Genomic DNA, 6,775 nt, shown 5'->3' on the forward strand with positions numbered 1-6,775 from the left:
TCACTACCCCACACATGGCAAGCCCATGGGGCCAACTTGCATAAATGCAACCAGTAACAGGGATTGGTTGATGGAAGACATTTTTACTGGTGCCAAGGGGCTAAGAGATACTTGGGAGGGAAGTGGGAGTTGGTGGGCAAGCAGTGCCTGCAGCCTGAGTACAAATGAATTATGGTTAGTGTGGACCCAGTTGGACAGAGCAGGGGAAGTTGAGATGAGAAGGAAGGCAGGCTGGGGGTAGTGGCTGTGTGCTGCTGCGAGATGGAACTAGGATGCTCTGGGAGGGGAAACAAGGTCTGGTGGCTTAGAGCAGGGGGCCTGGGACTTTTACCTAATCGTGCCCTGCCTTGGGGTCCTGGCTGTAGGGGAACACACCGCTGTGGTTTGGAATGGAAGAGACCAGGTGGGCACTTCTACTGCTCACCATCTCTCCTCCCCCAGAGTGATGCTCATGTACATCAGGCTTGTCCAACATACGGTCCGCGGGGTGATAAAATATGAATATGGCTTGCCGGCCCACTGGGTGATAAAGAGTTCATAATTCAGCCCCACATTCAAAAAGGTTAGACACCCCCTGATCTGCAGCTTGCCTGACTCCTTAAGGTGACAGGCACATTAAGTGCCCTGCCACAATAGACTCCCCAGTCTAAATGATCTGGGACCCATTTGCATTATTAGGAAACCATTTGCAGCTGGGTCTTAAGACAGTGGCAGATGCATAAGTAAGGACCTACATAAATCACCGTTTCATGGATTTTGTGGAAACCATGAAAAATGGCATTGCCCATGATGACTGGAAAACCCAGCATTGTCTATGATTTCCCAAAAAATCAACCAAAAAATAGTTCATAGATTTCATAGACATTAGGGCTGGAAGGGACCTCGAAAGATCATCGAGTCCAGCCCCCTGCCCAAAGGGCAGGAAGTCAGCTGGGGTCATAGGATCCCAGCAAGATAAGCATCCAGTTTTCTCTTGAAGGTGTTCAATGTAGGCGCTTGAACCACCTCCGGTGGCAGGCTATTCCGGACCTTGGGGGCTCGGACAGTAAAGAGATTCTTCCTTATGTCCAGCCTGAAACGGTCTTGTAGTAGTTTATGACCATTCGACCTAGTCGTCATCCCTTGGGATGCTCTGGTGAACAAACGTTCCCCCAGATACTGGTGGTCACCCCTGATAAACTTATAGGTGGCCATCAGATCACCCCTGAGCCTGCGCTTTTCCAGGCTAAATATACGTATTATTATATTATTAATATACATCTTATATATTTCTAATATATTATTACCTAATACACTTTTTCTAATATTTACTTTAACTATGATGTCAATAGTAAGAAAACTTTATAGAGGGTGTTGTCTATGCAGATTTTACCACTAATTGGGCTGGTCTATGTGAGATGCCTTAATGCACAGTGGATGCTCATTAGCGCGTCATGACAAAAACTGCGCTAATGCACCATAGAATTAGTCTACTGCGCATTAAGCATCAAAAAAAAATTGTTCACCTTTGCTACTGTGTATTAGTGCAGCTACTGCACCTTTATCTAGCACCTCATATTAGAGGTACTAAATGTAATAAGCAGTAGCAAAAGTGCATTAATGAATGTGTAGACATACCCATTGGTTAGAGAATCCCCATTATATTTCCACAGTAGTTGGTATATATTTTTAATGGTATCATGAGTAGAGGAAAGTAGAACTGACCGTCTCCCAGCTTTGGATCTATGTACCAAATAGAAATAAAGGAGTATTTTAATTTTTCAGAATCTAAAATAAAAAGGGAAGTAATTTCTAGTGTAGTCCGTTCTGGCTGAATACCACAAAAATTATTAGACTTAATGTATGCACAGGCGTGCACCTACACACACACAAATTTGGTTCAAGACTCATGACTGTTCCTCTACAAAGAAATGCTTAGTAAAAAGATAAAGATGTATATGATCTGAAAAGAAACCAGAGTAAGTAAAATACTATCAACAATTACCTTTTTTCATCAATCTGGAATCAAACCAATGTGAAATTTTCTATTTTGTCTTCTGTTGATCTGAAACCAGATAGCTCTGATTTTGACTGATTGTTATCTATCAGCATTTTAGGCATAGAGAATGTATAAAAACCTAAGGTAGCTAGATACATTAAATTTAAAAGTAAACCTGAATTTAGGAAGTTCATGGAAGTTAAATAATTTAATGTAAATAACCTACCTCAAAACCAATAACAATATCACCCATTTTCTGACTATGGGGGGTAAAGTGTCCTTGTCATACACTGAAATGTGATACTAGACATCAGGAAGGATCAAGAAGAAAATTAATCCAAGTTTATATATAGATAAAGTCTTCAGAACTCAGTTAATTGTATTAGTTTTAATGAAGATTTTCATGGCAAAATATGATAGTCAAGATCTGTGTCTTGTTCTGTGATCTCAAAATCCTTCTTGCTCAATATTTCAATCATCTCCCTAGATTCTTTGATTCTTTTTTTTTAAATTTAATAAGAAAAAGAAGTTTTTCAACCCAATAACAGGCGGTATTCACATTGTTTTGTTTAACTTTTTTTTTCACTCTAACACCAGAAAATTAAGAACCAAATATTTTTTACCTGTGTCCAAAATAAAAATATCAAACCCATTAGTAATAATTATGCATGTAATTAAATGATTATTGAGGCTTCTTCAGAGTTGTGCCCAGTGGCAGTCTTAAGTATGTCAGAGATCAAGAAGTATCCCCAGAGAAACTCTCTGGACTTTCTTCACTGATGGATTTCCATATTTGGAATGTACAAGTGGGAACAAACAGTTCTGGGCCACTCTAACTAGGACACAGTGTCACTGTGGTGTAGCCATAAACCTAGTGGATTCAAAAGGATCACGATTACAACAATACAGTTTAAAATATAAGTGAACACTTATAAGAAACTCTCATTCCTATTCAGAAGTTTCCTGATTACAAATAATTGAACAGTTTTTTCAATTTCTTAATATAAAATATTTATTGTTTAATTCAATTATTTGACCTAATCTGGAACAGCTTCCCAACAGGAGTTAAAAGGTGACTCCAAACCTCGTGACCCATGAGGCAACTGATGTTACAGTATGCCAGTTTGTGTAGCTCAGAGCATATAAGAGAGTGATGCAACTAGCTTTACATCTGGCTGCCTTTGACTTCTCAGTCCAAAAACAAGTAACTATTTACAGATGGGTCAACTAGGGGTGGCTTTCCATTCAAGATTGAAGCAAAACTTTACCCCTCACTTCCATAGGGAGATGCCTCAACTGTTCCATCACAGCATCCCCGACAAAACTTTGTGGCAAAGCATCCACACCTGAAGACAGGAGGGTGATCCAGGCTGCCCTGGACAGGCTCAGCAAATGGGTGGATGAGAACCTGATGGTGTTTAACACTGAAAAATGAAAGGTTCTCCACCTTGGGAGGAAAAACCTGCAGCATCCTTATAGACTTGGCAGTGCTACGCTGACTAGCGCTACAGAAGAAAGAGACTTGGGGGTCATCATTGACCACAAGATGAACATGAGCCTTCAATGCGATGCTGCGGCTAGTAAAGCGACCAAAATGCTGATTTGCATCCATAGATGCTTCTCAAGCAAATCCCGGGACATCATTCTCCCCTTGTACTCGGCCTTGGTGAGGCTACAGCTGGAGTACTGCATCCAGTTTTGGGCCCCACAATTCGAAAAGTATGTGGAGAAGCTTGAGAAAGTCCAGAGAAGAGCCACGTGCATGATCAGAGGTCAGGAAAACAGACCTTACGATGACAGGGTGAGAGCTATGGGGCTGTTTAGCCTGGAAAAGCACAGGCTCAGGGGTGACCTGATGGCCACCTATAAGTTTATCAGGGGTGACCACCAGTATCTGGGGGAACGTTTGTTCACCAGAGTGCCCCAAGGGATGATGAGGTCAAATGGTTATAAACTACTGCAAGACCGTTTCAGGCTGGACATAAGGAAAAATTTATTTACTGTCTGAGCCCCCAAGGTCTGGAATAGCCTGCCATTGGAGGTGGTTCAAACACCTACATTGAACACTTTCAAGAGTAAAATTGGATGCTTATCTTGCTGGGATCCTATGACCCTAGCTGACTTCCTGCCTTCGGGCAGAAGGCTAGACTCAATGATCTTCTGATGTTGAGCCAGGACAGCCTGTAGTTTTCAGAAGAGCCTAACCTTTCTCCCATACCCTGTCACCAGCACGGCCAGTTGGGATCAGCCCATTTTTTACTTCCTGCATATAAACCCCTGCACAGGAACAGGAAGCATCTGGGCAGCTTACTTGGCTTGCTCCGAGACTCTGTTCATGACTTGATGTCCCAGCTTCTTGACTTGGCTGGTTGGTAACTTTGCTCTCCATCTACTTCTCTGGTGCCCTTGACATGGCATACTCTTGGACTTCACTTTCCAATTGACCACCTGGTTCCTGGACCCAATTTGTCTCTGAACTCTGCTGACCTGGCTGCCTACATCCTGCCACGACATAGTCATTGCACCTAGTGACATACAGGGTACCCGTAATCTTATACTCCTGACTCATGATAAAACTGTTAAACAGGATATAACGTTTGTGATGTAAAAAAAATACTGTTTTTTCTATTCATCTTGAATAGTTCAGTTATACCCATTTATTGCCTTTGTTTCTGCTTAGATTACTTATGCCACACACATAAAAATGAATAACTGTTTTTTACTTTTACTTTTGAATCAGTGTGACTTTAACAGCTTCTGATTTTAAATATATCATACTTTTCTCATATTTTTCTAATATTATGCTCTTTCTTGCCTATTTAGATAAATGATTTTATTTTTAACATCTCTAGTATATATATTTGCATGCTTTATTTTATCTCAAAATCAAGAAGACAGCCATAAGGCATTTTGACTTTATATCCTTCTAGGTTTTATTAGCTGTATGAATTCTCATTTAAGAAAGTTGTTTTGTTTTGTTTTTTAATGTATCTTGACACCAGACAATAACTCTAAGTACATCCTAAAATGTTGGATCTATAGAAATCAATGCTGCATTGATTTCTATAATATAAAAACCTTTTTTTTGTATTTTATTACTGAGACTCCATCAAAATCACTGTCAACCTTTCCTAAACACATCTCTGAGAAAGAATACTCACTAGAACATTATTGTTTGAAAACAGTGGCCTAGGTCTTTTAGAGCTTATCTATATTGCTACGGCAGAGTGTCCCAAGCAAGGACCAATGATGCTCTACTCATCCAAGTCCACAGGCACATGACAAAGCTTGAAGTTTGCTAGTGAGGCTGTTCTGGAGGCTCCCCCACATCCTTACCAACTTTCCACTCACCCCAATATCTGCTTTGGCCAGAAAAGGAAGTACAGAGGGAGAAACTTGGAAATGCCTCATTGATGTATATCCAGTTTGAAACTTTGGTGAAGTTTACGCGATTCCTCCTCCCTCATTGCTGGGGCAGACACCACAGTAGCATTGACAAGCCAGCTAAATCTGTCTTTCATCATTTGGTCTATTTCTCATTTATAGAAGATCTATAATATTTCTAATACTTAAGCCCAATAGGGGGGAAAAAAAAACACCTGTTTTGAATAAGGAAGGGATATTCAATGGACCTTAAAGGAAGTAGATCTCTCTGAAATCCAGTGGTAGTTGGGTACTTAACTCTTTTAGGTTTCTTTAACAATTCAAACCTATAACACAGCAGTTATCAAAATCCTGAGGTTTATTCTTGTATCTTCTGGGTCAGGTTCTGGCACCTTTACCAATACTGGGTGCGATTACATGAGATGCTTCATGCACAGAACACTAATTCTATTTTGCTTTAGTGTGGCAAGCAAAGCCCATGCTAATGTACTAATGTGCAGTAGATTTAGTCTAATGGACACTAGCACCACAAAAAATGTTCATCTGCGTTAATGTGCAGTAGCACCTATTTTAACACATTAAGTTAGTACCTGTCATTACAACTACAAAACTTAATGCGCCATAATTATGGTGCATTAAAGAACATGTGGATGTGCCCACTGAGTAGTATCTCTACCTCTCCAAGCAGTTCTGTTAAAGTTAAACCAGTTGCTCATTCAGTAAGATTGCTCATTCAGTAAGATAATACTCATCAAGAAAACGTTGGCAAAATCACTGCCTCTATTTAGCCAATGCTTATTTTATTACCATATGTACTGCAGTACTCCTGCATCTAGAATTTACTGTGATGCTCAAATTAGCATTACTATTATACTTGAACGTTTTGTTTTCTGAAGAGCTTTTATTTTAATGTATGCCCTAAATCTTTCCTTCTCTGATGCAGTCATCTACCATTCTGATATAAAATCTTCTCTGTAACAATATTCTATTGCAAGAGTTCTGGGCTTCATCTTTTTATTGTAATTTTGTCCTGAAAAAAACATGCATGTAAGTATGTCAGTAAGTCTAGACCAACCCCAGCTTGTTCTAAGAATATCCTCCAATCTGTAAAAAAGTAAGGTTGTGCATTGACTACACAATGGTGTGCAACTCTATACTGTTGTATGCAGCAGCCTGTTTGCACATCCATTTTAGGCAGAAAATGTAGGCACTTACACATTTTGATATGAAACACTAAAAACAGCTTTCAGAATTGTGGAGTCTGTAATCCCAGCAACATATTCACAGCCATGATATATCTTAAAGGTCTCAGGTTTGGGGAATAATGTTAAAAGGTCAGACAAATCTATCAACAGATCAATATTCAAGTAAAAAGAAAAACCAAGACTAGGCTGAAATCAGGGCTTGGGGGGC

The 6,775-nt window shown here is 39.9% G+C and overlaps 1 non-coding gene across 1 annotated transcript; it reads right to left on the reverse strand.

Moving 5' to 3' along the window:
- Positions 1-1,849: 1,849 nt before the first annotated feature.
- LOC112550278 lies at positions 1,850-1,962 on the reverse strand. The gene has a single exon (XR_003094027.1). It is a non-coding gene; the product is annotated as a U5 spliceosomal RNA (small nuclear RNA).
- Positions 1,963-6,775: the final 4,813 nt, after the last annotated feature.

The sequence above is a fragment of the Alligator sinensis genome, unplaced genomic scaffold, assembly GCF_000455745.1.
Source record: "Alligator sinensis unplaced genomic scaffold, ASM45574v1 scaffold485_2, whole genome shotgun sequence".
Lineage (NCBI taxonomy): Eukaryota > Metazoa > Chordata > Crocodylia > Alligatoridae > Alligator > Alligator sinensis.